The sequence below is a fragment of the Suncus etruscus genome, chromosome 10 (genome assembly GCF_024139225.1).
Source record: "Suncus etruscus isolate mSunEtr1 chromosome 10, mSunEtr1.pri.cur, whole genome shotgun sequence".
Taxonomy (NCBI): Eukaryota; Metazoa; Chordata; class Mammalia; order Eulipotyphla; family Soricidae; genus Suncus; species Suncus etruscus.
Genome location: NC_064857.1, coordinates 21,267,407 through 21,290,727, shown reverse-complemented (window position 1 = coordinate 21,290,727; position 23,321 = coordinate 21,267,407). Strand labels below are relative to the sequence as shown.

At 34.0% G+C, this 23,321-nt stretch overlaps 1 protein-coding gene across 1 annotated transcript in view; it reads left to right on the top strand.

The window, feature by feature from the left end:
• Nucleotides 1-7,399: 7,399 nt before the first annotated feature.
• The window catches only part of HNF4G (hepatocyte nuclear factor 4 gamma), a 76,903-nt gene continuing 60,981 nt past the window's right edge, over nt 7,400-23,321 (top strand). The window contains exon 1 of the mRNA XM_049781828.1: nt 7,400-7,435. The gene's annotated coding sequence lies outside the window, so the exon portion shown is untranslated. The remainder of the gene's footprint in view (nt 7,436-23,321) is intronic.

Genomic DNA, 23,321 nt, shown 5'->3' with positions numbered 1-23,321 from the left:
GAATGTTTCTTTGTTTTATTTTTTCCTATGCTTCTAGAGACTTTTTCCAATATTTGAACAATGGTTCCTTTTACCATCTCCCTCTTCAACTCTCTTCATCTCCTTCTACCACTATTTCATTATATCTCCTTTTCCAACTTTCAACTTGTTCCTTCTTTTTATTTTTATATTATTTTATTTTTTGGTTTTGGGATCACACCGGGCAGCACTCAGGGGCTACTCCTGGCTCTATGCCCAGAAATCGCACCCAGCAGGCTCGTGGGACCATATGGGATTCCAGGATTCGAACCACCGTTCTTCTGCATGCAAGGCAAATGCCTTACCTCTGTGCTATCTCTTCGGCCCCAACTTGTCCCTTCTTTTAAATGTTGTTGTTCCAACTTTTAAGGACATTAGGTCTACTTGATTATCCAGTTTAATGTCACTATTTTAAGAATTTTAATTTAGTCCTGTCTCAAAGTGATTTTTCCCTTTAATAAAGCATTTACTACTTCTATAATTAGTGGAACCTTTGGAAGACCCTTGTTCTACTGTCTACCACTGAAGTGAAAAATAAACCCCAATAATCATGACATATTATATACTGTAATTGTACTTCAAGTAACACTAGAAACTACTTAAAAAAAGGTTTTGTAGCTATAGTGATATAGTAGTGACCTATCACTAGTACTGTCACATGTACTAGTACATGTCACATAGTAGTGACATGAAGTGCTTACCTTATAGGCAACCAATATGGATTCTATGCTGAATACAACATATGTTTCCTGAGATGACCAACATTATGGTCAATCTAAGTGCAGTCAAAATAAACCCTAAGTACCGCCAAGTGTGTCCCTAAAATAATAACAACAAAAACAGAAAATTAACTTTTTTTTGTGTTTATTTTTTTTGGGAGGGTCACATCCAGCAGTGCTCAGGGGTTATTCCTGGCTCCATGCTCAGAAATTGCTCCTGGTAGGCATGGGGGACCATATGGGACACTGGGATTCGAACCAATGATCTGCATGAAAGGCAAAGGCAAACACCTTACCTCCATGCTATCTCTCCGGCCCCGAAAATTAACTTTTAATACTAATAGTTTGATATTATAATTTAGTACACCAATATTAAGATTAATATTAAGATTAAGGATCTCTAAAATAATTTTAGCAATATAATAAAATTAACATTGAATGAGAAAAAATTAGAAAAACCACTGCTCCATTATTTTTTTTTGTGTGTGGAGGGGCCACACCTGGTGATGCTCATGGGTTACTCCTGGCATTGTGCTCAGAAATCGCTCCTGGCTTGGGGGACCATATGGGATGCCGGGGAATCTAATTGCAGTCTGTCCTAGGCTAGGACATGCAAGGCAGATGCCTTACCGTTTGCTCCACTACTCTGGCCCCAACTTTAAAATATTTTTAAAAATATACACAGTGTTGGCACTCTATAAATATTTTCCAGAACTGAGTAACTTAATGAGATTTTTGGACATAGGTCAGTTTCAGGAAATGTAGGGCACAGTTAGGAAACCGTAACATTGCTCAGGTAAACTCTCTCTTTCCTAATTTTTGTCATAGGTGCTTGATACAATTCCTAGCTGACATTTATTTTGAATCAAAACAAGAACATTTACAGCAAGTTTGTTTGTAATCCTTATATTAGTCCTATATACTGCCATCATATCTCAATTTTGTTCATCTAAAGCCCTAGATCTATGTTGTGTGAGATTTTCCTGCTAGAAACTGTTTATAAAAATATGCATATTTTTGGAAAATTTTACAATGTGTCTCAAAATTCCAAAAATATATGAGTGTGGATCTTTTTAAATTAATTTCATTCTTAGTATTCCCGTGAGCTTATTTTATTTAAGGTCCATTTTCTATCCTTTCTTTGACTTTTCCTTTCCCAATTCCTTTCTGTTGATTTCTTGGCTGACCAGGCCAGTTGTTCAATATGAGAGAAAGAATGTGAAGCTGCATGGGCCTCGTGGTACTGGATTACCTCATCCACATGGCTCTGCTCAGCGGTTCCCAGGGGATCATGTAGACAGGAATTAAAACAAGCTTGGCCATATGCAAGGTGTGCACTTTTAGCCCTTTATTATATCTGAGGCCTTTAGATCAGTGTTTTAACCTTTTATTTCATATTTATATTTATATCTTTGAAATAAAGTATTTTTTATTACTTTGTACATTAGGATAGTCTAACAGGTAAGGTGTTTGCCTTATATGCAGCAGACCCAGGTTTGATCATTGGCTCCCAAAATGGTCTTCTGAGAGTGTCCCCCATCCCCCCCACCCCCGCCTCCCATCCAGGAGTAACCCTGAACAAGCTAGGTATGGCCCCAAAACAAACAAAACATTTATTATCTACTTTTGAGAATTCTCAAACATTTTATTTTGGTTACAATCATTTTAATTTCTTTGGTCACTTCTAATTCTATGATTGTTCCTATTTATTTTAGCTTTAAGAATTCTATAAAATATAGCATTCATGTATAAAATTATATTAAAGGTCTTTTTGAAGTTCATCTTGCTATGCATATTCTTCTGAAAACCAAACATACCACATATTAGTCTGTCAATACAAAAAGCCATACTTTGACTTTAATTAAAATACTGTAACTTTATTTGTTGATTTTGAGTCCAGTCATTCAGTTTATTATGCTGGTATGTCCTTACATTGTTGTTTTGTTTCTGGTCCTGTTCAGTGGCTATTCCTGGCTCTTGGCTCAGGAGTGATCCTTGGTACTGGCTTAGGGCATTCTTCCTTGTGGTGCTGGGATTTGAACTAGCAAACCAGATTTATGCTTTCGCTCCTATACTGTCTCACCAATCTCATCCCCAAGTTATTGCTATCTTCAACTTTTATTTTCTTTTTGGGCCAATCCTGTTACACTCAGGGGTTACTCCTGTCTATGCACTCAGAAATAGCTCCTGGCTCATGGGACCATATGGGACCCCAGGGGTTGAACCAAGGTCTGTCCAGGATAGTCTGTGTGCAAGGCAAACAAACACCCTACTGCTCTGCTATCTCTTTGGCCCCAACTATTAAACTTTTGTAAATGTATATATTGTATATTATATACTTCATATATAAGTATATTCTATATATAACATAAGCATGTATTTGTTTATAGTTTCATAAAGTAGATTATAAGTTTGTAAGGAAAAGAAGTTTATAAGTTTGTAAGGAAAAGAAGCCCCTGTTTCTTTTTATTTTTGGGTAAAGTTGTTGTTACTGTTATCATAATTCTGTATAACCAGAAGGGGGTGGGAAGATGGCTACATTAGGTGTTATTTATGTTTGGTTTTTTTTACATTGTATATTGTCAAAGATTTCTTATTCAGGTTATACTCTTTCTGTTTGCTATATAACAGGCCTATCATAGAGTTTTAGGTTTAAGTTGAAGAAGTACTAGATAGATTGACACATTCTTCTGTTTTGTTTTGTTTGGGGAGACCACACTCGGCTGCACTCAGAGGTTATTACTGGCTCTGCGCTCAGAAATAGCCTTACCCGCTGTGCTACCAAGCTGATATTGATTTTTTTTTTTGACAAATCACATGTGCATGATCTAATCAGCCAAACCATGCAAACAATCAGAAGATGTTACTTTACATCCACTAACATTCTATTAGTCAAATTACTTTTTTGGCTGTTGCCAACACTATGGGATGAGGAAGTATATTGCATTTATAGTGGGAGTTACACATCAGAGAGTATAGAAGTTTAATAGCATAAGAAACTGAGGGGCTGGAGCAGTGGCACAGGCGGGTGGGCCTTTGCCTTGCATATGCTAACCTAGGACTGACTGTGATTTGAGTCTCAGGCTTCCCATATGGTTCCCCAAGCCAGGGGCAATTGCTGAGCACATAGCCAGTAGTAACCCCTGAGTGTCACCAGATGTGACCCAAAAACCAAAAAAACACAAAACAAAACAGAAAAAAACCAAAAAAGAAATAATTGGGACAGTAATTTTATTTACATTAAAAGAAAATTATATGAATGTGAGTATTAATATATTTTTTGTGCAACTATTAGAAACTTTTCTCAAGTGTTTTTAGTGTGAGAGCGACATGGGAGCTAGAAGAGGTGCCACTTCTGCCAATACTCTCAGAACTTTCACTTGCCTCTGTTCTCTAGGATCACACTTGGCAGTGCTCATGGCGCCATATGTGGTGCTGGTAATTGAATGGGGTACAACAGGCATTAACCCCTGGACTATCATTTCATCCCTTCATGTCTTCACATTCAGTAAGCATTTATTTACCTTCCAGATTCAACTGAATATCACCTTTGCCCTCTAGTTTGTTGAACTTTCACCCACAAACAGTATTTTCACCCCAACCTTAGGCTTTCATAGCATTCAACACAAATAAGAAAAAGAACTCTGTGTGTGTGTTTGTCTGTGTGTGTGTGCCTGCATGGGGTGACATCAGAGGTCTCAAAGTTCACTCTTGGCAATACCAACAAACTGGCCAGTGGTTCAGTGTTAGATACAACTCAAGGATTTGCTTCCTCTTAGGCTCAAACCATTGGAAACCACCGGGATACTACAATATTATTTTGAGTCTTCCATACCTAATGGTTCTCTAGAGATGAGGATAAAAGTAGTTCCATCTTTACTACCATCTCATCCCACATCATTGAAAAAATTTCCCCTTGGATTTCTTCCCTTAATTATAAATGTATAAATCTTATAAAAATCTGACAATATACCAATAAAAAATTAAATAGATAAAGGCAGAAAGCGCACACTGCAAACTTAGGGCATTTTTTGCAGGTAGAAGGTTGAGATTTGAGTTTAAGCAACACCACATGGTTCTTCTGAGTCTGGAAGCAATATCAAAGCTCTGCCAGGTGTGACCCCCAAACAAAACAAGTGTATGGGAGGGGGCGGATTGATAGCACAGCGGTAGGGCGTTTTCCTTGCTTGCAGCTGACCCAGGACAGAGCTCTGTTGGATCTGAGCTCATAGCCAGGAGTAACCCCTGCGGTCACTGGGTGTGACCTCCCCTCCCCCCCCAAAAAAAAACAAAAACAAAACTGAAAGGGGTGGGGGGGAATAAAACAAAACCAAAAAACAACCAAGTTTATGATAATCATTGTTTTCCTAAGAGAATATAGTGTATGTTTCCATAGTTTGCCTGTTTTAAAGCATGTATGGTTTAAATCATTTAACAAGAAAACCTAGGCATTTTTCCCTAATAATTTAGCTATTTTCTCTCACTCTAAATGTCTAAGAAATATAAATCTGAACTTACACCCTGCTTTCACTGTTTAATGTAATATCTGCAAACAAAAAGCCACCAGGTTAAGTTTTATAAATGTCCAATTTAATCCGAATATATTCCTAACTCCAAGTAATTTAATGAACAACAATATAAGCAAAAGTAATTATAATTAATGATTAGTTGTAAAATGATAGCATTTTATTAAGGCCAGTGTATTATGTTGTTAAAGAACATTTTTGGAGATTGATAGAAACAATGCAGAAGTTTTGTTGTAATTTTTGCTTATCCTATTTTTCATATTTCTAATCGAACAACTATTTTCCACAATGAATATGATCATTTAAAACTTTAAATTAGGTCAAATACTACAAATCTGTTGCTGATAAAATGCACAGGAATTAAATATTTCTAGTTCTTTACTAATTTTTTCTTTTTTGGGGGAAATGGAGCTCCTTTTTTGATTTCCATATGGTCCTTGTCACAACTGTACGGCTTTTAATCACTCATACATTCAGTAAGTTACTGAACTGCTGGAACCTTAATAATGTTCTAGTTTGTTTGGATGATCTTCCAGATAAAATCTTGACACTCTCTCAGTATAATGGGAAGACAATAAAAATAAAAAATACTTCAAGAGTTCAGGTAGTAGGGCATGTTGTTATTTTTCACATGGTGTGAGGGTATTAAAATACTGACATTCTGACTTTCGATTGAGTTTGTGATGAGATTCAAGGAAAATGAAAAATTTGAATTATTCTACTGCTTGTAAGGAGTGTATATTGTGAACAAAAAGCAGAAATATGTAACCAACTTTTGTATTACCATCTCATGAATGCCAGATTATCCTTCTTTTATGTGAATTTTCATGAAATGCTTAAGCAGATATTCATTGCATAGGCCATTTATATTTTCAATTAAAGCAAGTAATTATGCAAAATGTCAACTTCACTTAATAATGATTTGTAATGATAAAATGTTTTACATTTTTCAAGGTGCTTTTTATTAAATTTGAATCACTATCCTTCAGAATTAATTAAAATAACCATTATAATCCCTTACTTGTGCCATCCTTTACTACCTTGTTCTTTATTGTTCCTTGTTCTCCCATTTCTCCTCCTCCTCCTTTGACTTCCTCTTCCTCTTGGTCTTCTTCCTCTTGCTACTCCTCTTCTTCCTATTCCTTTATCTCCTTGTGTTCTGAAGAAATTACAGAACATAAATTTAGGTATCTAATACTGTTGCTATTTCTTTTAATTATTTTATAAGGGATCATTTTTATTTTTGAACCTTAATTTCCAAAATTATAAAATAGGGAAAACATTGATGTGTGTTTTAAATTGTGAAGATTACATCAGCTGAATGATAAGTGGTGAAGTGGAGGGTAATGAATGTTAGCTTCTTTTAAAATATTTTAAGAATCTAATTATTTATTAAGTGATTGAATGATCAGCAATGCCAGTTAGCTCCTTTAAAAGATAGAATGGTATATTGGGAACAGCATAGATTTTGATCATGTTATCTAAGCTTCCTGACCTAAATTTCAAGTTAACTAATCTTTTTTAACTTAATATTCCACATGTGTAAAATATGCATGATTCTTGCAAGGTAGAGTTCTTACCTGCCCTGAGCAAAACCAAGAAAAAGTATTTTTCAATTCTCCCTACAATCTCTTTTCTACCTTGTTTTTCTTCTCTCTTTTTTTTTTTTGTTTTCAAATACTTGGGCATGAGATTGGTTTCCATTTCTGTTTCTCTGAGTAAAGCCTCTTTCTTGTCATAGTTAATTTGTCTTTATTTTTTTATTTCATTTTAGCCAATGTGAGTTACATTTTCAGTGATAAGGTTTAATACATACAGTATGCATTCCAGTACCACAACCAACAACAGTGTCTATTTCTCTCCATCATCATTTCAGGGTTCTCCCCTCTCCTTTCCTCACCCCTGTCCATTCTTCTTTGCTCCTCTTTTTCCAGCAAATTTCTTGATCAAGCCACAGATTTTTCTTACCTTGGTCCATATGTTATTTCCTTACTATGCTTTCATATGTCCTACATATTAGAGATGCCATTTCATATTTATACCTTCATTGAACCCTGAAAACATTATACAAGTGAAATTGAAAATCACTAATGTAGTCCAACTCTCTTACTTTACAGATGAGAAAACTGAATTTGAGAGAACTTGAGTACCTGATTTAAACTTGCAAAGCTGGTAAGTGATTGCTAACACTAGAACTTCATTTTTTTTCTCCAAAGTCAAAGATAGACAAAACAGTAAACAATTTCTTAGAATTGTCTGAGAAATAATAAAAATAAGAATGAAGGAAGCATATAGTTTTGGAAATTGAAATGGATATTGGAGTTAGGGGATTATGTTAAAGAAGATTAGAATATATATTTAGGGATAATCATTAGGGAACACAGCTATAGATTAGAACTGAACTAAGAGAGGTGACAAAATTATTATTTAAAAGATTACCTTAGGGGGACTGGAGTGGTGGTGCAGGCGGTAAGGTGTCTGCCTTGCCTATGTTAGCCTAGAACTGACTACGCGGTTCAATCCCCCAGTGTCCCATATGGTCCCCAAGCCAGGAGCGATTTCTAACAGCATAGTCAGGAGTAACCACTGAGCATCATTGAGTGTGGCTTAAAAACAAACAAACAAACAAACAAAAACAAAAAAAATTATTGGAACAAAGAGAGGTTCTCTATATAAATTCTATTGATTGATACCAGAGGGGATAGGAGGGACACAGGTTGATAATAAAACTTTAAGAAAGATAGCTAATAAACAGTGCTTTTTCTAAGTTGAAGATTGAACAGGGTCAACAATTTTAATCCCTGATGTAGCATTAACTTGCAAGTTTTGTGTTACGAAGAAGAGACAACTATGTAAGCATGATATGAAAAAATTATACTCATGTATCTTATATTTGTCTAAAATTGTGCCATTTGAAAATTAATTTAGAAAATTCTCTATATTGGGCATAAATTGGGAAGTTATAAAAAACTGAATGAATGAAAATAGAATAGTAATTCTTAGATGTTCTTAAAATTAATTTCGTGTAGATCAATTAAATTCCAATAGTAAGGAATTTTATGTCAAGAAATTAAAATGCTTTCATCTAAGTTGTGCTTTTCTTTATACTTTGTATGTATCTGTCATTCTGAAAAGATTCAGAGGCACCATTAAAAATATAACAAATAAAAGTCCATTGCTTAAGTCATTGTTTTAAAATAAAGTTCAAGAATGCCCTTTGATTACTTAAGGGAAAGCTATGATAGTGTTATAGATGTACCATGATCATGATATGTGAATTTACATGTTTAAGGAAAATAAAGGGGAGAATGAGCATAGACATGCTTGTTTGTATTTGTGTGTGTGTGTCTGTATAAGAAAACTCTGTCTCTAGGCATTGCCAGGTACAAAGGTTCATCATTTATGTCCCAGAACTAAATAAACATATACGGTTATGATTGTTTTATTGAACAAATTTTATGGCCCACTAATGGCTTATGGCTCAGTTATTATATTGATAAACAGTGGAAACCTACAACTTCAATTATTTATTGTTCATATTTTAAAGCATCAAGAAGAAATTATCCTTCCATTCTTATTTTTATTTATAAAATATTTATGAAACATAATACTTTTCTACAGTATTTAAGTACATTAATAAGCCATTTTCACTGACTTTCTATCTTATTTTGAATTTTGAATCCAAAAAGTTGAACCTCTTGACTTGAACCTTTTGATAGCTTTACTATCAGTAAACTTAACATTAAGTCTAAGCCTCTTTTTATACTTGTTATATTTGTTGATAAAATGAACCTTCAAATATGATTTAACATCATGAACATATGAAAAACATAATAATGAATAGCATAGTAAAGCATAATTTTTTAAGAAAGGTTTTTATTGAACTTTGTGTATATAGTAATTCATCCAAAACTTCTTTGTTTTCAAGAATTCGAGTGGTGAGAATTCTTTGCTGTGCCATTTTATAAGCGAGAGCCAGAGAGGAGGGGAGAGAGAGAGAGAGAGAGAGAGAGAGAGAGAGAGAGAGAGAGAGAGAGAGAGAGAGAGAGAGAGAGAGAGACAGAGACAGAGACAGAGACAGAGAGACAGAGAGAGAGACAGAGAGAGACAGAGAGAGAGACAGAGAGAGACAGAGAGAGAGAGACAGAGAGAGAGAGACAGAGAGAGTGGTTGGCAGGGTTGTGCGTATCACTTTAATCTTCCCATATTTGTCAACCTAGTAAATTCCTCCCCTTTTAGAAAGCAAGGTAAGAAGGTGTGTAAGATCAGGAGGCATTTTCCAGGAAAAAAAAAAACAAACATTGGGAGTGAAAAAGGGCCTTCACACCAAACAATAAATATTTCTAATAACCATGAATAAATTCAGTTGAAATCAAGCATTAAGGTTTTATTTAATGTAGCAAGTGATAATTTGGCTTACATATCCATTAAAAAATAAAAACATTATTTAAGATTATGTAGCCTCATTTAATACTCTTTTAATCAAAGTTATATCAGTTCAACTCTTACACTCTCATTAAGATTGAAGGATGAAATTAAAGCATTTCTCCTTTAGGTTTAAGAGGCTCCCATCTTAGTTTTTCAAAGTATCCTAAACTTAGGATAAACTATAGAAAAAGTATATGATGTGATGCATATATATGTGTCCTGAGATTGAAGCCCAATTTTATGGTTTTTAAAAAATGTGTTAGCATTTTCTATCTTTTCTTTTCTTTTTGTTTGAATAATGGACTTTCGTGTTAAAATGGATATTAAAATCTTCTTGAGGAAGAGTGGCTGGAGCAACAATATAACAGATAGGGCATTTGCCCTGAACATAGCCAGACCCCGGTTCAATCATTGACATCCCATATGGTTCCCAGAGGACTGCCAGGACTAATTCTCCAGTCACAGCCAGGAATAAAACTGAACACTCTTTTTTCAAAAAAAAAAAAAAAATTCCTGTGGAGTATAAGACCTACTTACTAGAAACCGCATATTCCTTCTGTGCGAAAAAATTATAGATCTATTAATTTTCAGATGGCCTAATTTGGAAACACAGATACTAAGTGAAGGGATAATGCATAGACAAGTAAGAAACTCCTATTTTCTGAGCATGTAAATTTTTTTCGTTTGTTTTGGTTGTTGGACCACACCCAGAGACACGCAAGGGTTACTTGTGGCTCTGTTCTCAGAAATTACTAGAGTAGGCTCAGAGAACCATATGGGATGCTGTTGATTAAACACAGGTTGACCACATACAAGGGAAACATCCTACCTGCTATGCTTTCACTCTGTAAATTTAAAAAAATATAAATTAAAACAAATCTATAGCCAAGTTAAATAACCAAAGTAGTGTCCATTATTTTACTGGACTTAGATTTGATGGTGGTTTTTAGGCTACAACTGACTGTGCCTGAGTCTTACTCCTGGTTCTGTACTCATTGATCATGCCTTGTACTGCTTGCAGGGCCATATCTGGTGCTTGGGAATTTAATTGCAATTGGCTACAAGCACCTTATACCCTTGGACTTACATTTTATAAAATACGACTATTTTCATCATTGTAAAATTAGTAGACAATTTCTCACGATTCATTAGCTTATACAAAATCATAATGGAATCTAAATTTTTTGCTATTCGAGAGATACTTTAGAAGGTAGAGCAGTTGGGGCCCGAAGTGATAGCATTTGCCTTGCACATGAAGACATGGGAGGGACCCAGGTTTGATCCTTGGCATCCCTTATGGTCCCCACGGGCTTGCCAGGAGCAATTTCAGATTGCAGAGTCAGGAATAACCCCTGAGCACCCTCAGATGTGGCCCCAAAACAAAAATAAACAAATCAACATAAAAAAAGGTAGAGCAGTTCCCTTGAATATGGCTGACCCCTGTTCAATCCCCACCTTCTGTACTATTGCTATTGGTACAGTTCTGTGTTCTTTCAGATACAACTCTCAAAATTGTGCCTGACCAAATTCAAACACAATTAAGAGATAGAACTTTTTCTTAGACAGATTTTCTCCTAATTTTACTCATGAGTAGAAACAAATTATTTTTATATGAAGAAATAAATGCCCTTAATATGTTAACAAAATCATGGGTTGAGTTGTGGAGTCAAGCCTTTACTTTCTGCATATTTTGGTGATAAAAGCCATTTTCAAATCCAGAATGGATGGGACTAAGTGCTCTGTTTTTAGAAGAGGGTTGTGCTTTATTAATTTCTTCTGTGTAGACTATTAATAAGTGTAATGTTTTCTCTTCTTTTGCATATACAGTCCTTAAAGAGCTAATGATGGTATTTCATAAAATGTCAATAACTGAGAGACATTATCCTTCCATTTATGCAAGGAAAAGGGAAGAATAGCATTGTGTGGTGATGTTAGCAATTATTTCAAATTTAAGAAAAGCAAATTACATTCTTTTTAGTTTTATATTCCTTGTAAAATATTTGCATTTTCTTCTCCTTTTAGGAAAAAATAGCAAAACCTTCATATGTATTTATTTATTCCTCAGTTGTATGTGTCATTTTTTTTTATAAAGGGTTATTGAGAAAAATAAAGTTTATGTAGAATTTCCTGAAGTCAAACAAATATTTGAACTTGATGAGACTCTCTTAGGGCCATAGATATATTCAAAAAATCATAAACAACTATCATTAAGAAGGTAATAAACCCAGTTTAAAAATTAATACCAAAGCTTCATTGTTAATTAGATTACATCAGGTGTTTTGAAAGGCCTGTGTTTAGTGTGCATATTTTTATGTGTGCTTTGTGTAAAGAAATATTCTTTGTATGATCACTTGTAATTTATTGAATAAATAGTTTACTTATTCAAACTGGGAAATAAATGAAAGTCTAATAAATGTTTTGTATGTTTAATTACTATGAAGTGGGGAGAATTTTATAAAATACTAAATAAAAACCTTTAGTCTCTATCATTTTGGAGGCTTAGATAAGAAATTTGTTTTTGGAGATCTGATAAGAGTTTAAGAACATGTTAAATCTTTTATAATGTATGTTTAAGTGCCTAACAAATACTACTTTGATATTTTCATGGTGTATATGTTTAGTTTGTTGAAGTGAATAACCATTTATTGAGATATAATGATACATAAAACTTCAATAGGTAGGAATAATTAGAAAGTCACTTATATGTGAGTCAACTTAAATTTAAGTTTATGTAAAAGAATATTTCTAACTTTAGTAGGACATGGCTTTTTATTATACATATGTATATCTATGAGGGAATCCCAGGTATTTAATTTTGAAAATATCAAAGAGATCGAAGATGGCAACTCTGTATAAATCCTTCAGAACAAGTACAATTGGGGTCAGCGATCATGGGTTTTCTATGTGATTTTTCAATTTTCAATTAAAAGGTTTTAAAATAGGACCAACAGACACTTGTCTTGCATGTTGACAACCCAGTTACAATCCCTGTTACTCTATGTGATTTCTCTGAGTACTGCCTGGATTGAGTTCAAGCAATGCTGGGGTATAGAAAAATGAAAAATAACGTTTAAAAATAATTGTCTTAAGTGAGACCTTGCATGAATAATGAAGCAGTGTTTGAAATAAGAGAAAAATTCAAAGAAAGTTAAAAGAAAATCTACCACTAATTTCTTCATATATGATGTGATATTTAGATAGCTGTCTTTTTTAACTATATAGTAGATAAAGAAATTAGGTCTTAATTTTTCAAATAGCACCATCCTGGTTTAAGTATATTTTCAACCTTTAATTTTCAGTAGTAACACATTAGTATTTATTAAGCAATGACTTCTCTTCATTTTAATGAGGTAATCATGCTTTTAAGGAGTTGCCATGTCAGGATCTGGCAAGATGAAGAAAATTAATAGAAAAAAAAACATGCTATCACAATAGGGCACTTCCTGTAACATGTTCTGTTAAGAGTGGTCACAGCGTCCTAATAGAATCTTGGAGACAGTCCATAGAGAAATTCACGGTCATTAGTACCAAAATCTATTTCTATTTGTTTGTTTGTTTGTTTGTTTTGGGTCACATCCCGGTAGCACTCAGGGTTACTCCTGGCTATATGCTTAGAAATTGCTCCTGGCAGGCTCGAGGGACCATATGGGATGCAGGGATTCGAACCACCATCCTTCTGCATGCAAGGCAAATGACCTACCTCCATGCTATCTCTCCTGCCCACAAAATCTATTTAAATAAAAGTTTTATGCATGTAATTTTTGTGGAAGTTTAAAATTTTGGAATCATTAAAAAAATAATAGTCTGGACTGCTTCTAAATATTAACAATCTAAACATTCTGAAAGTGTTATTTAGCTATTATTCATACTTATGAATGATCCCTATTATTGTCTAGAGAGAACCCAGCTTGTGATCTGGGATAGGGAGTCAGATATGATTTAAACATAAAGATTAGCTAATGAGGATATTGATTTTATACTTACTAGTTAATAAAAAATAAAATTTATTGGCAAATGAAACTCTGGTTTTGTGAAACTTACTAAATTTCTCAGGGAAGATTTCTCTGAGCAAGGACATTGTTAAAATATCACAGCTAAATGAATCAAATGTCATACAAATAAAATAAAATAATAGTGATGGGACCGGAGAGGTAGTGCAGCGGTAGGGTTTTTGCCTTGCAGGAGGCTGACCCAGGATGGATCTGGTTCGATCCCCAGCGTCCCATATGGTCCCCCAAGCCAGGAGCGATTTCTGAGTGGATAGTCAGGAGTAATACCTGAGCGTCACTGGGTGTGGCCAGTGTGTGCTTTTTGGGTATGGTTCAAAAACCAAAAAACCAAAAAAGAAATAATTATGATGCTAAAATTAAAAAAAAATATGTATGGTGATCACTAGAATGTATACCTAAACTTTTGCCTGAATGTCTTTATCCTCTACTATGGCACAATCTAGTTAAAATCGCATCTTTCTGCAAAGAAATCAGTGAACCTTATTAGATATGTCAAGATATTGGGGGAAAAAAAACTAGCTCAAATTTGACTGTCAAAAGCATTGTAAAAAAATGTCCACAAAGTGATAGAATGTATGTGGGTCATTTCCAAAGGTCAATTTTTTTTTTGTCTAAAACTGATTTGCTGCTTTTCAAACTAACAAAAACACATTCCAGAACAAGAAGGAGATTAAGAAAATATTTCACAGTTCAGTTTCAGTTATATTAGAGACATGCAGATTAGCCTTTTGCCTAAAAGAAAAATTGAAAATCTAGAAATCTGGGACTGTTTTAATGTGATTTTTCAGTGCTACTTATACAAAAATAATTTTTCTAAAATGTTGTCATTTTTATTTTAGTTTTACTGAGTATCCATAAGATTCAATAAATATGTCTGTCACAAAATAAATTTGAAATGATGTTTCTGATAACATGATCTCAGTTATGAGATAAAAGACCAATCATTATTCAATTAACCAAAATTAATGTGAAGTTTGCTATTAATACAAATGTTTATTAAGTTTTTTATTTCAAAATTTATTTTATTTTATTTTATTTTATTTATTTATTTATTTTAAAATGCCCTACATTTTTCTTAGGAAGTTGGAATTGGGATGTGGACTTTTCTTTCTAAGACAAATACAGTTCTTCTTTCTTTTTTTTTCCTTTTTTTTTTTTTTTTTTTTTTTGGTTTTTGGGTCACACCCAGCAGTGCTCAGGGGTTACTCCTGGCTGTCTGCTCAGAAATAGCTCCTGGCAGTCACGGGGGACCATATGGGACACCGGGATTCGAACCAACCACCTTTGGTCCTGGATCGGCTGCTTGCAAGGCAAACACCGCTGTGCTATCTCTCAGGGCCCACAGTTCTTCTTTCTAAGACAAATACAGTTCTTGAAGATGTTTGAGTGTCTCAACATTTGCTACACCACTCTCTAGATCACTTCTTTTTTTCACTGCTGTTTTCAGTTAACAAAGCAAAGATACTCTCTTGGTGCAAAAAGAGGAACCACCTATCCTGCCATGGGAAGTTTCAGTGTCTGTGCCCAGTTTCTGCCCTGCACTATCCCTAGTGATTATGCCAGTTCTTTCCACAGCTTTTGTAATACTGCCCCCTGCATTTCATGAGGAGGCCTCACACCCTAAGTTATTGCTATTATATATCATCTTTGTTTTATCTCTTCTGAACAGTATATAAGGTCTGTCACATTGTCTTTGAAGTTTAGTATCATTTATTTAAGGCTGAGATTATCCAATAATATGTCTTCTTTCTTTAAAAGAAAAATGAGGGCATTTAAATAGAAATAAAATTATTTTTTTCCAGAAACTAAGTACATAACACATCTCTTCAAATCTTGTCATTGCAACTCTTAAAGAATAGAACAATATTTGATTTTAAAATATATTCTTGGTTATGAGTATTTAGATTTATTATCCCTGTCTTAATTTAACTGGATCAATAATATTAGCTTTTATCAAAGAAAAAAACTAAACTTTAAAAGCTAAACTTAAAGTAAAATTTTTATATAAATTATGTTTTCATATGACACACCTCATTGTATCTTTATAATACTGTTTTTAAAAATAATATAGGCTCAAATATAAAGATGTTATAAATTAAGAAATTTAAGAGAATTAATGTTTTTCAAAGTGTCATTTTTTTCACTTTTATGATGAAATTAGCTATTTGGTAAAATTGAGAGGATATTCTCTTATCATTATGATAAGGAACTCTCAAATAAATTTAGATTTTTCTCAATATTTCACAGATCTTATTAGAAATAAATTAAATTATATAAAATTACTAAGTGTATTTGGTTTATATTCATAATAAATTTTACAATTTTTACAAATCACGTGTTTCATAACATAAAAAATTGGTAACAGATTGATGGTAAATGTTTATGATTGAAGTGATCAAAGCAGTCACTGACTTCTGAGCCTGAATACTTCAATGCAAAATTGCCACTCAGTCAACAGCATCCCTTTCTATATCCCTTTAGCTGTTTATTCCTCATTCAAGTCAAGATTAATTTTTTTGGTAAAATTTGAATCTTTTAAGACTCTGTCAGTTGCTTAGCTTCCAAGTCACTTTATACTTGGACTTATTCCCCAGTTATATCTCTTCTCCTAGCACCCCAGTTTCCTTAATATTATTTTTATTAGTTAATTTGTATCTTCTAAATATCTGTCATTTTCAGTTGACTATGAACTTAAGGAATTGTAAGGCATTTTTGGCAGTGTCTGTCACAGAGACTAAAACACATATGTATTCAATAGATATCTGTTAAAATGAATGCATGAATGAATGAATGAGTGCAAGATCTTGCATTGGGAAACATTTAGCTACATAAATGTATGATATATCATATATTTTATGATAAGGAAACTATATCTGAGAAAATGTATAGTATAAATTAAATTTAATATCTCTGAATGAAGAAGCTTAGAACTGATCAAAGAATTACACTGAACATAATTAATACTTTAATTCCAGGCCACTGGATAATATTGGAAGGTCTGATTTTTAAAACTGCCTTTGAAGAATATCATCAGACTTTGTTAATATTGTCATGAATTTGTAAACATGTTGAAAGCCTTATAGCTTAATAGTGACAGATTTAGAGATGTTTTAATAATGTATAGTTTTATATGGTTCCTCCAAAAGTTTTCTACACTGAGAGAATTTTTAAAAATTTGGGGCCGGAGCAGTGGCACAAGCTGTAAAGTACTTACTTGTCTTAGGCATGCTATTCTAGGACGAATTGCAGTTCCATTGCCCAGCATCCCATATGGTTCCCCCAAGCCAGGAGCTATTTCTGAGCCCATAACCAGGAGTCACCCCTGAGTGTCACCAGATGTGGCCCCAAACCAAAAATAAAATAAAATAAATAAATAAATAAATAAAATAAAAAAATTACTAAGAAGGGAAAAAATAAACCAAGGTTCAAGTGGGATGGCATAAACTGCTCCAATGGAAATATTGCATGAGGGTTAAATCCCATGTTCTTCAAATATTGCAAGATGCAACAACTGAGTCCTTTGACAGGAGTAGTCCCCAAACCCTAAGGGTGTGAAACCCAAACCAAAAAGAGGAAGAAAGAAAATAACAATAAACTGGGAGGAAACAAAGGTTTGTACAAGTGATAAGGTATTTATATATTTTTGATCCTTTGTGTCTCATAGTGTCCTTTGAGCACTGCAAAATGTGATCTCTGAGTGGGATGTCAGGAGTAAGCCCTGAGCCCAGTTTATGTGGCTCCAAATCCAATAAATACATAAAAATTAAGAAAAGTATAAAAATTCAGGAATGTTGCAAAGGTGTTTTCCATTCATACAGTTGACAATAATTTGCTCCCCTGATTTTGCTTCACTGATTTAGGTCCTCCAAGAACCACAGAGTGTTATCCCTGAACACAGCAGGAGAAAGTTTTTAATCTGGTCAAGTTTGACCCCCAAATAAGCTAATTCTTATGTATCACAAAGTTTATAACATCTTATAAATTGTAAAGGATTTTGTAATTGACTAGTTTTTCTAATATTAAGACTCAAAAACAATTCCCATCTACTAACTGCTACTTCTAATTTCACAACAGGAAAAGTCTTCTATTAATATTCCACCTAATTCAACTCTGTTTAATAGCTTTCCAACATATTGTGAAGTATTTATAATGTGAAATAAATATTTCTCTGTTGCTCATTTTAGCCCCAAAGAGTTGTTTTTCATCTAAGCCAGCTAACTTTCAGAAAATTACCTAGTGAGGAAAATATATTTAAATTTTGGAATTATGAACATGCAGAAGAGTGTAGATAAATCTATGGAATTATCTAAAGTTTAGAGTTGAAATACCATATACAGTTCTGATCTGGATAACTGACAAGTAGCCAGGTGCTCTCCTTTAATTCTTAAAATACATTATGCACCCCAGACATTGAAAAATGTTTGACAAGAGCTGTTAAGACATCCATAGTATTGACTCTAGCCTCACCTTGAATTTTTGGTTCTGTATATTGGAATACTAAGAACTCATGCATTTGTCAAGGTTCAGGAGATAACTAAGGGATTTATAAAATTGCCCTTGTGGTTTGCTTTGGTTTGTTTTTAATATTTGTTAAAGAATAGACAGGAATGGAGAGCAGAAAATAGGTGTTGCTTCATTAACAGTGACTCATGTTGATTTAAAGAACAAATTATTCCCTTACTAAGCTTTAAACATTCCTGCTAACGAAAACATCTGAGGTTTATAATCCATTGTGATTCCCTAGAAATAAGATTTGAGGGGCCGTAGAGATAGCATGGAGGTAAGGCATTTGCCTTGCGTTCAAAAGGACAGTGGTTCGAATCCTGACATCCCATATGGTCCCCCGTGCCTGCCAGGGGCCATTTCTGAGTTCTGAGTGCTGCTGGGTGTGACCCAAAAATAAAAAAAAAAAAGATTTGAAATTATGTTTCTTGCATTAAGGGGCTCAGTTTTCCGTATATTTTTTGGATATATATATATATATATATATTTTTTTTTTTTTTTTGTGGAACCACTATCTTTCTGTCGCCATTGTCTTCATTGATTTTCCATTTCAGTGTCACTTTATCAATTTACCTTCTTCCAAGATTTGAAATTATTAAGTTATTTTTTACTTGTGTCCTGCCTTTCTGGAAGGGATAAACTATACAAAGGTATATCACTTGTAGGGCTCTGTAGTTCTTTACACTTAAGCAGTTAATTTTCTTCTTCATTAGCTTGATCTGCATCAGATGGAATTTATTTTTTCAAAGTACTTATCTTTTCAAAGATCTCCCTCCTCTCCGTTTTCCTATAATTCTCAAATTGTTCTACAGAAAGCAGGTTGTGAAATTAGTCTAGATGATTATCAAAGTGAGTTTGCAGGTTTTTTGTTTGTTTGGTGTTTGCTTTTTGCTTTTTAGGCCACACCTGGCAATGCTCAGGGTTTAGTTCTGGCTCTGAGCTCAGGAATTACCCCTGGCAGTTCTCAAGGGATCATATGGGAATCTGGGGACCATGTGGAAGGCAAGTGGTCTACCTGCTGTTCTATTTCCAGCCACAAGTTTGTAGGGTTTTTTATCCTCGGTCTTTTCTTATTTCTTTAGAAAAATTCACTGTGTGGCATCTAAGATGGCTTTTGATTTTATTCCAGTATTAATTTTATCTTTTCAATTTTTGGCTCCTAAACAAGTTTTATCAAAGGTCACATTATTGATCTGATATTTAATCTACTAAACTTGTCTATCTTTCATCTTAAGTTTCATTACTTTTTCACTCTTATTTAGTCTTAGAGTCAGACAATTGCTTCTGTTCTCATTTGCCCTCAACAATATCTCCTCATTCCAGAGATGCTCTTTAGGGATTGATATCAGTCATAAGCTAAAGGAATAGTTCAAATTTACACTCTCAGCAGATTTTATTCCCATTTGAATCTTGATACCGTTTGAATTTGTTGATGTCTTCCCTTTCTATTATAGAGCATTTACAGGGCGAGATAGAACAAAGGTTGAAACTTGTGCCTGATATGTGACTGCAGGCATGCTAGTGGCTCAAAACCCATCAACATCTATGGCGCCCCTAAACTGCCAGGTATGACCCTTGAATATAGAGTTAGGTGTAATCCCTGAGCACTCTAGATGTGGTAAAAAAAAAAAAAGTAAAGCTTTTGAAGCTCTCAATATCTTTGTTTTTCATAGCATTGTAAAGAATAGAGGTTATCTTTAATAGCTCTTTACATACATATCAATAAGTTTGATAAAACTTAGTGCTAAGCTTAATATTTACCTTGGTGGCATGAACAGTCTATTTCATAATAAAGAAATCTTGATGTTGTTCAAAGTAAACATTGGGAGGTATCTCAGTTTGAGATTCCTACCATTTCACAAGCTAGAGAGACATTTGAGACACATGTCCAAAATTTGATATGTAAAATCTTTCCATAAAAATATGTCATGTTTCTCCTGTGTTTCTCATTATCTCGGTATATTTTGAAGATTGAGAAAACACATAGCACCAGATATATGGGGGATATATCTTGTGGGACATGGTGTTAGATATGATATATATACACAATCTTGGTTTGTAATTGCTGGTCTTGCATAGTTTTTATTGTCTCCCATCATGTAAAATAGACACAAAACACTAGATTGGAATGCTATTTAGGCATTTTACAAGTGGCCTGATTTTAAATTTCTAAATAGATTAAGTCCCATTTGTGAATGAATGACAACACTACACTCTTTTCTTAACTTATAGTTATTTTTGGGGGGGGGGTCACACCTTTTGGCACTCAGGGGTTACACCTGGCTTTTTGCTCAGAAATAACTCCTGGCTGTCTCAAGGAACCATATGGGATGCTGGGGATCAAACCACCATCCCTCCTGTGTTGGCCATGTGCAAGGCAAATACCCTACCACTGTGCTCTCTCTCTGACCCCTAATTTATAGCTATTAATTCTTGACAATAACATTGAAATTTCTAGTCAAACTTTAAAAATGATCTGCCTTCTCATTCTCTGTACAACTAACTTCTGCAAAATTATTTCTCTAGAATCTTCCATATTTTAGTTACCTTGTACATTTGTTTGCTTCTTTTTACTATTATTTCTTTTTCCTCATTCATGTTTTAAAATGTGCATCTATATTTGAATATTAAAAGCAAAAAACAAAATCTCTAAAATTGAGGCAGGAGCAGAGGAAGGAACAAAATTTTCAGAAAAACCATTGGAAGTTTAGCAGGGGTCTCAAACTCAATTTACCTAGGGGCCGCAGAAGGCAAAGTCGGGGTGCAAAGTCAGTAGTAAACCTTAAACATTGGGGGGTGTGACTCAAACAACTAAAACAAAACAAAACAAAAAAAGATTCCTCTAGGGCAGGGCCACAAAATGTTGTATGGAGGGCCGCGAGTTTGAGGCCCCTGTTAGAGAAACAAAATTCAGGAACCAACACCATTAGCTTGCAGATTCACCAGTAAATTTGTCTTCAAAAAGCTGCCAGCATGATCAAACTGCATTCAACAAGGAGGTAGCTGATCCCCAGAAAACAATAACATTTCTCGTAGGCTCCTATGTACTGAGGCTTAAGCATTTATTTGCGTGCTTCTTCTCAAAGAGCAAATTTTGGAGTCTTTTGTACCTTCTGAATGCTATACGAGTGCAGTTACATAGAATTTGAACCGAAAAAATAAAACTTTATTTTATGTCTATCTTGTTTATTTGTTACTATTATTAGAATTATAGTTGTTGTAGTTGGTATTACTGGGCTGGAGAACAAACCCAGGGACGCACACATGTAAAATAACTCATTGTATTACCAAACTCTTAAATCCAACATTGTGATTTTTTACCTAGACCATTTGGCACCATTCAATTTAAGATGCTATATTCCTATATATCTCAGAACTCTTAGAATATTGGTCTGTTGTAGAACAGAAAAATAATTGATATTTACATTAAGAATATGCTTTTGGAGCCAAAAGGAATTAGTTTTTAGCTGAACTAACATTTTACTTTAAAATATCAAAGTTAGGTAGATAGAGATAGAGATGGTGTATTTTTCTACTACACTTTGGGAATCTGTTTGTTGTTACATGTGAGCAGTCAATTTAATTTTATGAGTTCTTATTTATTAAGATTAGGACTTATGACTATCATCAGATAATTTGAGTTTTACCAGACACTTCAAAATTTTTACTAGATCTTTATCCCACTGGTGCAAACTCAAAGGGAGTGAAAACTGCTCATTGTTTCAAGATCAAATCACCATTTTCCTTGATGACTTACAAACAGAAAAGCTGGCCAATAAATCCATTTAATCAGATCTCTCAATATTGTGGACAATTCTCTGGGTAGCCAGATATTATAAGTCTATCGTGGCTGCTTCTATTTTTACTTATTATTCTAGACGGAACTTGCTCTGGCACTGGGGTTTTCTTAACTATAAACCTTTCCAAAATTGTACCATTATTATTTAGTTTGTTTTGGCTTCAGGCTCTCTAGTATTCCTTTTGGGCTATTAGTCTTTCAACATGCAGTTAGTGGATTAAAGTCAATCATTTAATCCTTGTAGTATATCACTCTGTAGTATACTTTGGGAAATTGTTTTCACTGGAGTACCAGTGAAAACAGTCAGTCTGAGATATTGACACTATAGAAAAAACTGACAGTTTACTCCTTGTATTGATTCTATCTTCCGTACAAATAGAGATTCCATTCCCTACCACAGCCTTGTAAGCAGTGATTGCACAATTTCCAAATTGCTTTGTGAATTATTTATTACTTGGTCACGTTATAAAGGTCTCTTTTTCTTGTCTGATTTCTTGTGATTTCCAAGGTCTCCTATATATCAACAGGGCTCCAAACTTCTCATGGAATTTTTTTCCTTCTTCAGATATATTGCAGATCTGATTGCTGGATCATTACGATTATAAAAGATTTCTTTGCTGACCTATTGTTGAAAATTATATATTTTATATACATAAAAGTTTTATGCATATGTTTTTCACATCTTGTACTAGATAGAATTTCAGCAGGAAGTGTAGTACTTGGCAGTTAATTAGCATATTTCTCAAAAGTTTACGGTATTTCAAATTCATTAGTTTAGTAATGGGGAAGAAAAAATCTGCATATAACTGTGAATAAAAAATAAAGATGTTCACAGTTATTTACTTGCACTGATGCAAAGGTATGATATTTTGAAAATTTTTCCAGCCTTTATTAAATTTGAAGAATCTTTCATAGATATTCTTTTGAGATTTCATTAAATATAAGAATTTTTATTTTTTTGGTTTTTGTTCTGCGCCCGGTGACACTCAGGGGTTACTTCTAACTATGAACTCAAAAATAACTCCTGGCTTGGGGGACCATATGGAATGCCAGGAATTGAACCCAGGTTCGTCCTGGGTCAGCTGTATGCAAGCAAACATCATACCACTGCACTATTGCTCCTGCCCCAACTATAAGAATTTTTAATATTATAATTTAGATAATAAGATACACACTGTTGTTCCAGGTAATCAGAACAATTAGAACATTATGATTGCATTGAGTTGTCTGACAAAACTTTACTCAACAGAAGGATATCTGTGCTTTCTTCCTTTTTCTTCCCCTGAAACCCTGTATAAATAGGCTGGGACTAGTAGTC